General features: G+C 40.3%; 1 long non-coding RNA gene across 3 annotated transcripts in view; it reads left to right on the plus strand.

Annotated features, from left to right (window-relative positions):
- Positions 1–14,836, plus strand: part of LOC133365230 (uncharacterized) — a 76,400-nt gene that overhangs the window by 5,953 nt on the left and 55,611 nt on the right. For 2 of the 3 annotated variants that reach the window (XR_009758133.1, XR_009758134.1), the window contains exons 2-3: positions 9,373–9,585; positions 11,198–11,449. This is a non-coding gene — a long non-coding RNA (uncharacterized LOC133365230). Of the gene's footprint in view, positions 1–9,372; positions 9,586–11,197; positions 11,450–14,064; positions 14,136–14,836 lie in introns of all 3 variants that reach the window. The other variant, XR_009758135.1, reaches the window with a different exon arrangement.

The following is a 14,836-nucleotide window of genomic DNA, read 5'->3' on the forward strand; positions in this document are numbered from 1 at the left end:
TAATAAAAACATAATAATCCATAATAAACATAATAATCCATATCTGTATAAAGTCCTAGTTAATATCTGTGGAATAATTTTCTCTTCTTGGAATCTCTTAGCAAATCTTAAGTGTTCAGTCAATGGTCTCAATTACATATTAAAATACCTTGATTTATTCCTTTGCTTTTCTCTCTTAGTAGTCTCTTTTATAAGCATGAATCGTGTACAGTGCATGAGTAATTAACGTGAGAACATTTTCTCCTTAAAAAACAAAAGCCTTCTACCTCTTGAAAGTTTGGTACAATACTGAGGCAAGATCTTTCTTCAGTTAGATATGATATGCCTTCGTTTGTTCTACTGCTGTCAGACACCGCATTGTCATTTCACTGTTTGCATAGTCTCGATGTAGGTGGGTGTTCATGTCAGGTTCACCTTGGGTTGATGAGATGTTTTTGTTGCCATTTGCCTGCATTCATGAAGACAGAACACTTCTCCAAAGTATAAAAAGGAGTTAAAATAAACAGTGTAGCTAACCTTCCAATAGTAATGAGTTCCAACTGGGTAAAATGATTAGACCAAAATGACTTGGGACCAATCCATCTTCCTGTATCAGCCTGCCCATGCCTTTAGATCTTGCAGGAAGGCGGTGGGAAGGCTGATCTAGTTGTCCCACCACTAGGCAAAGTACATTTGTAAGTGATAAGGAACAGGATCTCCTCTGTGGTGACAACCTGACTTCGGAATGTCCTTGCACAACAGATGTGCCTGGCACCAACTTTAGTAACATCCCATTGCTAGGCTAAGACCCACTTGTTTACCTGAGTATTTATGAATGGTTAGTTGCTGCAGTGAGTATGTAATGATTATAATTGGATCTATTGCTGATTTCTGCTCTTGCTGTTGATTGTTTTATTGGTTTTATTAGAATTCTTTTTGTATTTTATTGTTTTTAATATTGTTACCTTCCCTAGGATTTATATGAAGGATAGGATACAATTTATAAGCAATAAAATGGTCTAATGCAGAAGTGGGCTGGACATTGTTCTATCAGTGGCAATCAACGTATCTTGGAACCAACATCACTCTGCTATTATAAGAAAACAACAAGATAACTCTTTTCAGTGCAAGTAGGGTGGAGTTCCCTTAAGGAAATAGTCACCCTAGGCAGACGCATAGCTGTTTACTGGTTTCCTGTTCCAGCTTTCCTCACCTTCCATGTGGCAAAGGCAATGCATTCTAAGCTGACCAAGTTTAGTGGAATGATCTCCCTCAGAGGCCATTAGTGTTCCTCCTGCTTGGCCGTTAGATGCTGTATCCTGTAAGGCCTCATGTTTTGGAAGGACTTTGGTTAGATGGAATGAAGAATATGCTTCGGCTCTGATGCTACTGATAAGAAGCTTTTAAACTTTACAGTTGTAGTATTTACTTTAAGTTTGCTTTGTTATATTAAATTGTATTAAAGTGAAGTTGTGAGCTGCCTTACATGAATGTGGAAAGGTGGGTTATAAATGTTTGAAAGGAAGGATTCTGGTTTAAGAATGCTGGATGGCCTGAGAAACTAAGAGGTTGTTGATCCTTTCACTGGCTAGGAGCAGAGGTAACCACTGTGATGCCTTCTAGATGTTGTAGACTACAACTCCCATCATCCCCTGCCAGCATGGTCAAATGTCAAGGATAAAGGGAGTTACAGTCCACAACAAATGGAGAGCACCATGTTGGCTGTCTCTGGGATAGAGTGTTCTCCTTACCTCTCAAGCAACTTGCCAGAAGCCATAGCTGATATATATATTTAATGTTGTTCAGCACAGTGAGATTTGCTCCTTGCTAACACTGTTTTTCCTAAGTTCAGAGTAGAAAAGATAGAAAACTCTGGTGCCAGCATGGTGCCCTCCAGATGTTGTTTCAGGTCCTATCATTCCTCTTTAGCCAAGCTGGCTAGGGGTGATGAGAGCTGTAGTCCATCTGGAGGACACCACATTGACTCCCCCTGCCCTGATCCATCCATTTGAATGGCTTCTTTCTGTAAGCTGGTAGGCAAAAAAGAACTGGAGTATCATCAGCCGGTCAAGACTTGCGGGAAGACGAACAAACATTTGAGGTGTTACGCCAGTGCACCAAATTACACATTTGCTGCTTGTAATAGTGATGTAACTCTGGTGTTATAAAATGTGGAAAGCAAAATGCATGTGTGTACACACACCTGGGAAACCTTTGATTGGTTAAAGATGCACGTACTTCTACACTTTATGCTTGTGCTGCAGAAAAGCACAATGTACAACCCTGCCATAATATTGAAACAGGCTTGTCTACATTCAGGTATCACTGTGTGAGAGATCTGTCCTCTTGACAGATCTGAAAGCATAAATAATACATTTGTCAGTACTGTACAGGATGTAGGTCCAGAGCTGTCAGTGTATTTCTGAACTGGACATCCATCAAGTGGAAAAGCGAGTAGCAAATGATGTATCTCTTCTTTTACCATCACCTAAGAAATCTTTCATTATGCCGCTCCTTGGTATAAATATTAGCATGGCACTTAGGGTTGCCAGGTTCCTGGAGGCCACCAAGAGGTCTTCTGTATCTTTAAAAGTTGTGCAGGGAGAAGGGAGAATTCCACCTTGTGGTTTTTCTCATTACAGTGTTGCAAGAACACCTGCACTTGGCTGACTTTCTCTTCTCCTAAAGATACAAGATCAGTCTCAGGCCAGGAACCTGGCAACCCTAATGGCACTGAATATTGAAATCTCAGTACTGACCTCAAGGTTCTTTCAACCATTCTTCCATCACCCTCCCCTCAACCCCATTGTCTCCAGTACTTTTAAAAAAATGCCTGCTGGTGAGAATTTGCTCGCAATGTGGGCTTGTCTTCTGGTTTTATGTGGATGCCTCTCTATGGCTTTGGCCCCATCTGCACTATACATTTAAAGCAGTGTCATATTACTTTAAACAGTCATGGCTTCCCCAAAAGAATCCTGAGAACTGCAGTTTGTTAAGGGTTGTTAGGTGACCCTATTCCCCTCACAGAGCTACAATATCCAGAGTTCCTTGGAAGAGGGATTGATTGTTAAACCGCTCTGAGAATTGCAGCTCTGTGAGGGGAACAGGAATCTTCTAACAACTCTCAGCACCTTTAACAAACTACAGTTCCCAGAATTCTTTGGGGAAGCTATGCCTATTTAAAGTGGTATGATACTGCTTTAAACGTATAGTGCAGATGGGGCCAAATTTGTCTCAGGAGCATCTCCAACAGATGCTTATTTTCACTATAATGAAGAGTCATTGGTTGCCATTACTTTGAAACAACTATTTCCAGTCCAGGAAATCAAGGCAAGATTTTACATTGGAACAATCATTAACAATCAAACAAAAATGCCTGGTATTACACAGCAGTGTAAAAAGCTAAAAAACAAAACAAAAACCTACATTATTTGTTTCTGAGAGAAACAACCTCTGGGAGTTTTAAGGATGTGGAGACCTGATTTGCAGCTTTGTCACTTCATATACCCAGTTATTCAGTATTTGGCAGAGGGATGTTCCTCTGGGATATCCAGGTACTTTTGTTGGAAATGATTTGGGTCCTGTGAGGTCATGACTATTGTAAGGAAAGAGCTTGTGACTTGCTCAGTGCAATTCATGAAGGTACATTAGGAGGAAGATTTTATTTTGTGAAAGAGCAGAAAATAGAGAGCTTCTTTATTTAAAAATCTATTTTGGGCACCTTTTTGTCCTGTAGAAATAAGACTAGTTTAGAAAAGAATTTTCTGCATGGTTATCTCATTATTCACTTCCAAAGTCTGAGAAACATCCCAGGGATGTGTGAGTACATGAGCAGATTTTCTTCTGTGGAAGGCAAGAGATTAGTATTTTAATGAAAGTTCAGATTTTAATATGGCATTATATCAAAATCTTCTTATTCCTCTTTCTCTCTTAACCCAAATAGAAACCCAAACACATTGAATGAAAGCCTCTTAATGTTTGGTTGCAAATATCCACCACTTTTTTAAACATCACAACCAATTTGGTGCTTCATTTATTAGGGTTTGCTTGGGAATTGTGTTTAGGGATGGCATAATAAGCAATTTTACAATGGATTCTTTGGCTTATTACTCAGATTGATTTCTTTCGTGAGCATGCCATTTAAGTTCATTAGGACTGTTTCAATTGTAGATTCCAGCTTTAAAATACTATTTAGTGTATAGAGTCAGTCAGCTAGGACTGAATTTATCCTTTTTCAGAGATAGCAGATGCAACTTTGCAGGTAGTTTGGACGCATATTGTGATGGTCAAAAATGGTTGATCCTGCTCTGAATCAGTAGCTTGGATTTTGGCTGCTATATAGAAAAAGATGTTGATTCAGAGTAAACAATAACTATTTTTGACCATCACTATGTGCCTCTAAACTACCTGCAAGTTGTGTCTGTTATCTCAAAAAATGAATAAATTCACAGTAGCTGACTAGTGGTGCCAGCTGGCTTAAACCTGGTAGCAAAGCTCAGGCACCTTACTCTGGGAAATGACTGGCTTGAACAGTGCCAATCTGTCAGTCCAGCTGAATCAGGTGACCCAAAGAACTAATAGGATCCCTGCCGCCTTTATATGACCATTTGGTTCTCTAGTCTGAGCAATTCAGATTTGGTTCCCGAATCTGAGCAATTTATCACTGAAAAGAGCACTATAGACCAGAGCCTGGAAAAGTTACTTTTTTGAACTACAACTCTCATCAGCCCAATCCAGTGGCCATGCTGGCTGGGTCTGATGGGAGTTGTAGTTCAAAAAAGTAACTTTTCCAAGCTCTGCTATAGACTTACCTCCTTCCTGGAATATGCCTGTAAATGTGTTTTGGACTACATTTCTTCTTCTGTGTTCTTGGAATAATGAACAAGAAAATAAACACTTTTAGATGTGTGAGCAACTTATTTATTTTATTTACTGTGGGTGATATTCAATGCTAGTCCAACTCCGAGTACATCCATTGAGATTAATAGACACAACTAACTTCGGTTCATTAATTTCAATGGGTCTAATCTAAGTATGAACTCGCTGCATGCCCAGCCATGTGGGTGGCTCACAAAAACTCAAAGAGTAAAAGTCCATCCTAGAGGTATTAGAAATATAATACAAAACAATGATTTGTGGTTTTTGTTGGCAGATTGTAAGACTAAGAAAGCCAGATTAACAATACATATATTTTATTTAAATATAAGGAAAGGGTCTTCACCTGGTGTCAAAAGACCCTAACGGTAGCAGCAGGTGAGCCTCTTTAGGGAAGCTGTTCCACAGCTGGAGTGCCAGCAGCCTCACCTCATTTGGTGCACCCATAGCAGGACTGCCAATAGGAATCTTAAGGACCAGGTAGGTATATATGGGAAATGTAACCTGGTCCCAAGCTGCTTAGGGTTTTCAAAGTTCAAACAGCACATTAAATTGGGCCCAGAAATAGAATGGGGAATAGTGCAGCTGCTAAAGCACATGTGTAATAGAGCCAAAACATATTCTACATGGGCATTTTTCATCTCCACAATCTGATGCCCTCCAGATGCTGGCTGGGGCAGATGGGATTGTCATCTAAAACATGTGGAAGGCACCAGGTTGGAAGACGCTGCTTTTCATTAATAAAACACCTTTTTCATTATGAAAAAAAGAGAATGAGAGCAAGAGCAAGAGAGAATGTACTCTACTTAATTCACAAAGTATGATGTGTTGCCTTTAGTACATCTAAGTAACTGGACTTCTATGTCTCTCTTAAATTTCAATGTAGGCTTTATGAAGAAGACATGAGGCTAATTAACGTGCCATGATTTTCGTCTAGAGCTTCTATGATTTCCCCCCCTCTATGTGTAGTATTGAATAATGTTGGAATAAGCAAGCTTGCATGCCGCCCCCTTTGATAGGGAGATGTTCCCTCTAACCAGTATTGGGGATATCTCTATATGTTTGTTTACCATGATGTAACTTCCTTAAAGGGTGGGGTTATTTACCTTCCTCCTCCTCCTTTGTCTGGGGATATTGATCCTTTTCCATATTCTCCATTAACTTCTAGTAGAGGGAGCTGGCAGAAGCTCCTTCCAGGATCATCCTCACCAATGACTGAAAATGGACTGAGACTACTGATTATTTCTGTCTAAGCTAGAGCCTATGTTTTCTTAAACATATGAAGGTTGCGAGTAAATATTCTTTTATTTTTTTTACCTAAGAAGATTGTCTCTGTTGATTTGTTTGATTAATAGTACATCTAAGAGAAGGTGTGGGACTGATTATTCTCAAATCCGCTGTTGCATTTATACTTTGCTAAGAAATAGGACTACATATTGTTCCTATTTCATTTAAAAACCAAACAGATAAAACAAATCATCTCCACCAATGTCAATCATATTCTGTGTGGGCCAGTTGTCTATGTAAGTAATGCCATTTATCCCTGGTTCTCAAGAACATAATGCAGAAGCTGAAAATTACAGAAATGTGCCCCAATCCAACAAGGGGAATGTGGAAGTAGCCACAGAAGCGTCTGTGCAAATGTAAATGTGCACCTCCTGGATGCCCATTTGTATCTGGGCTCCAGTGGACACATTCTTGAATACAGATAGGAGTGTGTATCTCCATCCAGGGCCACTTGATGTATGCAGCAAAAGCTGTATTTGTTTATTTATTTCAATCAGTAGGCCACTGATAAGGATTCTTTCAGTGAACTGTGGCAGCTTCAGCTCCTTCAGAGCCCCAGGTCTGACTCATTATTTAGAGTCCTTTCTCATTTTCTTCAGGAAGTCCTGCACTCTTCTCATTACCAGGGCTCCCAGCTTCAAATACAGTTGTTTTATCTTCCAGTCTAATTGCCTCTTAAACATTCCATAATTTCCCTCTCTCTATCCTCTGCCACTCCCCAGAGCTGTGAGGTTGTGTCCCTCACAGTTATTGTATTACTTCTCTCCTACCTTGCTGAGTCCTTGTTGGCTAGCTGTTTGGGTTTCCTTCCAGGCTATGAAAGAGACTCCCAAATGTGTTTGCGGCTAAGAATCCCAACAGCAGCTTCCACTCTCTGTTGTAGCCTTTCCCAACCGGTGTGCCTCCAGATGTTGTTGGACCACAACTCCCATCAGCCTCAGCCATTGGCAATGCTGGCTGAGGCTGATGGGAGTTGTGGTCCAACAACATCTGGAGGAACACTGGTTGGGAAAGGCTGCTCTGTTGGCTTTTTATATAATGGCACAGGCACCACACCAGGCAGTTTCTGACCCAGCTGTGTTTACGTTTGGCCACAATGGAGCCAGGGAGGATTGGAGATGGGAGCCACTCATTGACAGCCCCTGACAGCCCCTTTTAAGGGCAAGATAGTTCTGGTTTAATTTGTTCTTAACACCCAATTATTTGTCTTTTTTGCAGTCCATGGTATGCGCAAAGCCTCCAACACCACATTTCAAATGAGTTGATTTTTCGCTTATCTACTTTTTTCACTGTCCAACTTTCACATCCATACATAGAGATCGGAAATACCATGGTCTGAATGATCCTGACTTTAGTGTAAACAGCTGTATTCACATATTTTCAAGAGTTGTTAAGTTTTTTTAGTGTCTTTGATGATCTGTCGCACACACACACAAAAACCTTTATTTGGAATTGAAGCAACTGGGAATTCCCTGTCTGGTGACCTATCTGTCCTTGAAGAAGAGCTTTCTTTGTTGTATACCACAGGTGACAGGTTATCTTGAAAAAGGGATCTGTAGGGAAAACTTCCTTTGCAATCATTCCAGCAACTTTGGCTTTGTCTGGCATTAGAATGCCCTATTTTATCTATGAGAACCTGAAGTTGAGATGTCTGGATTTTCATTGACTCTATTAGTTGTTTTCTAGCCTTCCTAATTTCAACATCCCCATTTTTCATGTTTTATTTATAGCCAGAAAAACCTTGGCGCGCGTCTCCATGATAGAAGAAATCCTATTGTTCTCTCTTGCCGACTGCTTCACAAGCCTCTTAGCAATTTCATATGCCCCATGTCTGGTCTTGCAGATAAGAATATTGGCTAAATGGGTGGCTGTTTACTTTGTAGCCATGTGGTTAGAATTCCTGTGATTAAAAAAGGTTAATGAGGAAAAAATAGTTGAATAAAAACAACTGGAAGAGTATAGCATTTGGGGGGAACTTATGGCCTGGCAGATGCTGCTTGGACTCCACCTCCAATCAGCTCCAGCTTGCAGAGTTATTGATCATGCATTATGGGAGTTGTTGTCAACCAACTTGTGGTGGTCCTATTGGTCTCCTTAACAGAGGTGGAGGCACTGTAATGGCAGGGCTGGCTATACATAGTGTGATCTTCTCCAAATGCTAAGATGTGCATGTCTTGTTATACTGTCTCACTGGGAATACTCTCTTGAGAAGCTCCCAAAATGTTGATCTCTTTGCAAAACGGCTTACCTGAGATGCTGTTAGTCCTGGAAGCTAAATAATTTGCAAAGGGGCATTGCGGAGCTGTCCTTTTGCCTTTTTGAGCCCATAACCTATTTTCATTGCATATAGGTGAAACAGTGGTGCAACCTGGTGCACTTCCAAGATAGATAAAAATAGCATATGGGGCTGTACTGTTAATGTATGGCCCCTTTTGAACAACTATTCTAATAATTGATTGTGCCCCACTGATACCATCAACTGTGGCAGAGTTAGCACACAATGTTCTCTCAGTTCCATACAACATCAGGCATTATCTGACTCCCTCTCCACCACCCCCTCTTTAGGATCTTTCCTTTGTCTGTTCTCCTTATGCTCCTCTGGTCATTGTTATATTAAAGAAAATAAGAAGCACAAACTCTCCTTTTACAGCAATATTTTGTGAGCTTACAGCTGGAGTACTGCTTATGGCCTTCCCAAAGTCTGTTTGCATAAAGATTCACCAAAATAACTCTAGCCTGAGTTCTTCTTCAAACTATATTTTAACACAGACACATTTGTCTAGTTTCACAACAGCAGCCATTCAACTTGATCTTTTGTTATCTCAAATATCAAAGAGAACAATAATCTCCTGGTAGTTCCATGAGACTTTCCTAGCTGCTGGTGCAGACATCATAGCTAATGACAATGCACAACTATGGAATTAATTAATTTAAAAATTAATTTAAGAAACAAAAACATATGTGGTTTGTGCTGCTATTCCTATAATGTAGGCAGATGTGGTAATGGAAAAAATAGAATAACCTACAAACAAACACACCAGAGATGTCACTGTACATCCTAAGTGGGGCTTGCTGCACTGCTGTTCTCAAAATGCAGCCATGTTCTGGGGAAAGATAGATTCCTATAAATTTAATAAAGTTCCAAACTATGGTGCATTATAGTGGTCCTTGACTGCAGTGTTGCATCTGGTAAAAGGTTCTAAGAAGTCTGTCATCTTTCTCTGTTTCCAGGGGATGGGAGGCAAATAAATTTTGTAGCTGAACGGCCCATGAAAAACCTTTCCTCAAAGCAATGCTTTGGACGACAATGAACACTCACTGACTGCTGCAGTGGTAATGTTTTCCATTTCTGACCACAGAGAGTGATGAATTGAAAAACAAGCTGCACTCCCAAAAAGAAGGATGAAAATAATCACAAAAATTCAACCTCCCATATGGTGAAAGGTAAAGCATAATAGTCAGTCTCTCCATGAATAGTAAAATATAAAAGGTCTTTGACATTAAGCACAGAGGTGGAGATTTGCAGATGAACATTTGGAATCAGCACTTTAAAAAAAGTCACATGTCAAATAAAATGGCAGATAAAACTTCCTTCCAAAGACCACTCACACCCATACCAGGTTAAAAGTTAAAGATGAGGGAAATGAGTGTCAAACCTATTTTTCAGGACTGAAGCCTCTTCCACTGATAATAGTAATAATGCCGGATGGCTGGTTCACATGGAAATGAACTGCAGTAACTCAAGTCATCATAAAATGAATCAGAAAAACTCCAGAATAAAGTGGGAAAAGTGGCAGTTTTGCTATGGGTTAGGGTACGTGTCACATGCATCACGAGCAAGTAAGAAGCAGCAGTACTCTCTAAAATGATACATTAATGTGGATTGGTCCCCGATGTGTCTTCAGAGCTTTCTAAAAAGCCTATAATGATGAGGCATCCCAGACCCCATTCAAGAGATAAGGGGCCACCACAAACAAGGTCCTTTCTCTATTGCCTACATACCTAGTTGCTGTCATAGGCAGCCTGGTGAGAATGGCCTCCGTTGCTGATCTTAAAGTGTAGCCAAGTTGATATGGGTGCAGACAGTCCTTCAAGTAAAGTGGGCCACAGTCACCAGGAATGATTGGGGAAAGTGCTTATGCCACATTTCAGGACACAGAGGAAGTGGCACTGGACTAGCTACTCAAATATATATATATATATAAGATGCAGCTTCCATCTTGAGTGCTGTTGTAGAACTGAAGCCCTTTAACATTAATGCAGAACATATTTTCCCAAATTAATACACTCATGTCTGGGAAATTGTTCGGTGATTATTTGTAATTTCATACCCAATTTTCACTGATCAGTTAGGCAAAGTTGTTAGCTCTGAGAATGATATAAAGAGCTCAGGAAAATTTAATGGAACAGAATTAGTAGTAAAAACAGACATAACTCGTTTGAAGAATGTTTTCTGCATAGAACTCTCACCAGCAATTAACTTTTAACAAAGACCACATTTGAACTGAGCAGGACCTGCGACAATATTTCTCCCACTAATGTGTGAGCTGAGGTGTAAGCCAAGGACTCTGTAACCCAAGGACTCTGTAACCCAAGTAACATTGGTTTCAGCAGAGAACCCTTCCTATTACACATCTTAGCTGCCTACTCTTATCTGCTCAGTCTGCTAGTTCGCAGCAGGTCACTATTTTTGGTCAAGAAGTTGTATCAGAAGCAGCAGGACTCATCCAGCTGCAACTTTGCTGAGTGGATAGCAGCACTGGCCCATGTGATGTACTTGGATGTGATGTACTTGGATGTTGATAAAGTAGCAGCTCTGTTGTTTTTGCCATCCCTCCTGATAGCTTTGGCAGAGATGGATAGAGCATTCTGACCCATGCCAGTTTCACATGGCATTTATAAGTCTATTCTATCCCATTCCTGCATCAATCTGTGATTTCTTTTTTTAAAATGCATGAAAACTTTCAGCGTATGAATTTTGTCACAAAATATGCATTTTTGTATGCACAATTTTAACCTAAAATTAAAATACATTTTTGTACATTTTTTTCTTTAGCCGAGAACTGTATTGCAAAATTCAGAGAAGTGTGAAAACTCAAGGATAACTGCATCCCGATCCATGCATTAGTTCAGAAAGTGTGAATCAGGTTGGATCCCTTAAAAATGTGGACCAGATGAAATCCTTACCTGGTGAGGGCAGTTGATCTCCTTTCCCTATTCAGTGGCACTGAGTGGCAGAAGATGGCAGCCTGCAATAAACTGCCACAGCATCTGCCTATGTCTCTTTCACACAGGAAGCATCAATCAGGTAAGTGCCTAAGAGGAGAACTGTGGGAGTTGCTCTATTGTTGAACTTCACTCTGGGATGGAACATCAAAAAGTCCTTTGCCTCGGTCTTTGCTAAAAATCCTTATGTGTAGTGGCTCCCTGCATGGAAATGGTAGCACTTAAATGCTCCATATTATATGCTGTGGGGATAGCAGCACCAGCACCTGTACTATCAAAGTTATATATGCCAGTTTGGGGTTAAAATTTATTTATTTATTTACTTTTTTGTTACTTACAGTGTTTCTCCTGTTGCATAACTTTTGCATATAAAGAAAATGCTATAAAAAGAAAAAAATAGTTATGCATGCCAGCATTGGTATATCCATGCAAGATGATTCTGGCATGCATACTTTTCTGTCAGTGAAGATGTAAACTGCTACTGGAAATCTGATGGTATTTTGGATCATACATCAGTCACATTATATAGATGTTGATGTGTTTTGGACTCTGCAGACCATCCCTAAATATGCGAACTAGATGCATGCGATACTCTGATTTATGAGTATATAGAGCCCTTAGTGATGATATCTGCCCCAGTCTTCTTCTTCTTCGTTTTGGTTAGACAATATACATTTGCAAACACATCCTGTACAACTGAATAGAGATCTTGCTGATTTATAAAATCTGTAATTGGGACATTACCAGCCTATCTAGCTGTAGGAGAGAATTCAACAGAAAGAATTTAAGGTCTCATGCAGACACATTCTCCATATACAGCTCATTACTGTGCATACTGACCTATAAAGAAATGGAATGGGGTCAAAGGGAAACCCATTTCAGTCCCCTAAGCTGTAATTCATAGTTATCCTCCAGGATGTATTCAAAATTAAGCCAGCTCCAGAATGCAGTTGCTTTGTTTGATGAATTTAAAACGAAATAATGACAACAAACTATGTAGGATGTTTCTTGTCATTATTTCGTTTCAAATTCATACAACAAACCCTTTTAGCAGAAATGTTTAAAAACACTATTATTTCTTTATGTGCTACTTCCCTAATTTCTATCCATTCGTCACGCTGTACTTTGAGTATAATTACCCCTCCTTCATCTAGGGTGCATGCACCCTGCAAACACAACGATACCAAGATACTGGGGGTCAATTGATTTATATGCTGAAATAAGAACAGCCCTCCTGGGTCAGTTCACAGGGTTATCTAGTCCAGTATCCTATTTCTCACAGATGCAAAACCAAAAACCAAAGCCTTTTGGAAGCATTTCATGAAGGCAAAGGACTGTAACCAGCAAATCACTGCATGAGTGGTACAATTTCCATCTTAGTTCATGCTGGTTTTAGTGGCATTTTGTACCATAATGAGATACCTGTTTTTACCTGGGATTAAAAATTGTATATTGTCTGTTTGTTTGTATATATTCTGATAAACTACTTTGGGTAACATTTTCTTTGGAAAGTGATCTATATATATTTTTTAAGAGCTAGGTTGCCGACAGGGTCGGTGCCAGGCATGACTGGGCCCTTGGGCACTCCTGCCTGTTCCACCTACCTCTCTCCTGTCTTCTCTGCTATGCGCGCTGCGCATACAGGGCTGCCATCATCTAAGATGCCAGTGGAGGCTTTTCTAAGGGGCTGATGCCTCCTTTACCATTGTGGTTGATGGCAGCCCTGCGTGCACAACAGCAAAGACAGGAGAGAGATAGGTGGAGCGAGCGAACAGGCGGGTGGCCTGGAAGCTCCCTCCCTGCGATCCATGCCAGGGTATGGAAGGGGAGAGCTACTCTCCCACTCTAACAAGGGACACTTCAGGGGCCCCTCTGGACAGCAGGGGCCCTCGCCTAGGGCCCGACTTGACTGCCATTTGGCGTTGGCCCTGGTTATCAACCTAGGTTCAAGGTACTTCTATCTATTTACAAAGGCTTGAACAACTTAGGTCGAGGGGACCTTAGGGACTATGTGAATCCTTATATCCCAGCTTGGTCACTGAGATAATCTGCACGAGCATCAATGGTCTTTCCCTGAGTTGATGAAGCTAATTTGACAGCAACAAGAAATTGAGCTTTTAGTGTAATTGGCCCAGTCCTGTGGAATGCTCTGCCAATAGAGATTCAGCAGGCACCTTCTGTTTTGACTTACGACTGCTGAAAACCTTTCTATGCTGCCAGGCTTATGCAGGCAATTGAGAAGATACCTTTCTGCAATAGTTAAGTCAATGATTTCTGATGTTAAAATTGTACATATGTATATGAAGGTTGTAAACCACTTTGCTTTTTTTTTATGAATGGTGGTATATAATTTTTTAAAATAAATAAATAGCCTTCAATTTACAGAACTAGAGCTAATTCTCCCTAAAATATGGAAAAAGGCAATAATCTTAATCTTTTTAACTGAAACCTAAATTTGTATATTTGTATATTTGTTTTTAATGTTTTTAATTGTTGTAAACTGCCCAGAGAGCTTTGGCTATGGGGCGGTATACAAATGTAAATAATAATAATAATAATAATAATAATAATAATAATAATAATAATAATAATAATAATAATAACCTCAACCCTCCCATCATTCTCCCCCATACACAGTGCTTCCTTCTTTTTCTTAATGTTACTTCCAAGTTTGCCAATTCAGTGTGTTTTTTTTAGTTTGAAAATGAAAATGGACTGCCTTCAAGTCGCTTCCGACCTATGGTGACCTTATGAATAGGGTTTTCATGGTAAGCGGTATTCCGAGGGGGTTTACCATTGCCTCCCTCTGAGACTGAGAGGCAGAGACTGGCCCAAGGTCACCTAGTGAGCTTCATGGCTGTGTGGGGATTCAAACCCTGGTCTCCCAAGTCATAGTCCAATGCCTTAACCACTCACCACACTGGCTCTCTCTTTTTAGTTCAGTTCAAACTAATTTTGACTTGCTGGCATCTGATCAAGGGATAACTTGCATATGCCTCCCATGTCTATATTCTGGCAGGCAAAAATCATAAGTGTAACATTGTACACAGATTCCAAGCAGGCCAATTTACCTAAACCTTCACTTTCTTGTCCACCACACAATGCCTTATCTGGTAGACTTGAATGATGTAGGACGTATATGTAGTAATCATAACCAGGAAAGGATTTGCGGACAAGGCATGCATGATTTTGTTATTCCCCATCTAGTTCCATTCACTGTGGTTTGAAAGCTTAGGCTGGAGACACATTTGCGGTTGTACTGGTTTCAGTGCCTCTCCAATGACACACAACATTAGTCTAAATCTGCCCCATTTTACTCTAAAACCTGGGAAATTGGAGGTCGAGTATGTTTTACCTTGAAGTCAGCTTCACACAGACTTCAAAACTGATTGGTCATCAGCTGTGTTGCCACTCTGAGGAGCGTCCAATGGAAACATTTTGCACACACAATGTGCTGAGCGAGTGGGGT

This window comes from Rhineura floridana, chromosome 10 (genome assembly GCF_030035675.1).
Source record: "Rhineura floridana isolate rRhiFlo1 chromosome 10, rRhiFlo1.hap2, whole genome shotgun sequence".
Lineage (NCBI taxonomy): Eukaryota > Metazoa > Chordata > Lepidosauria > Squamata > Rhineuridae > Rhineura > Rhineura floridana.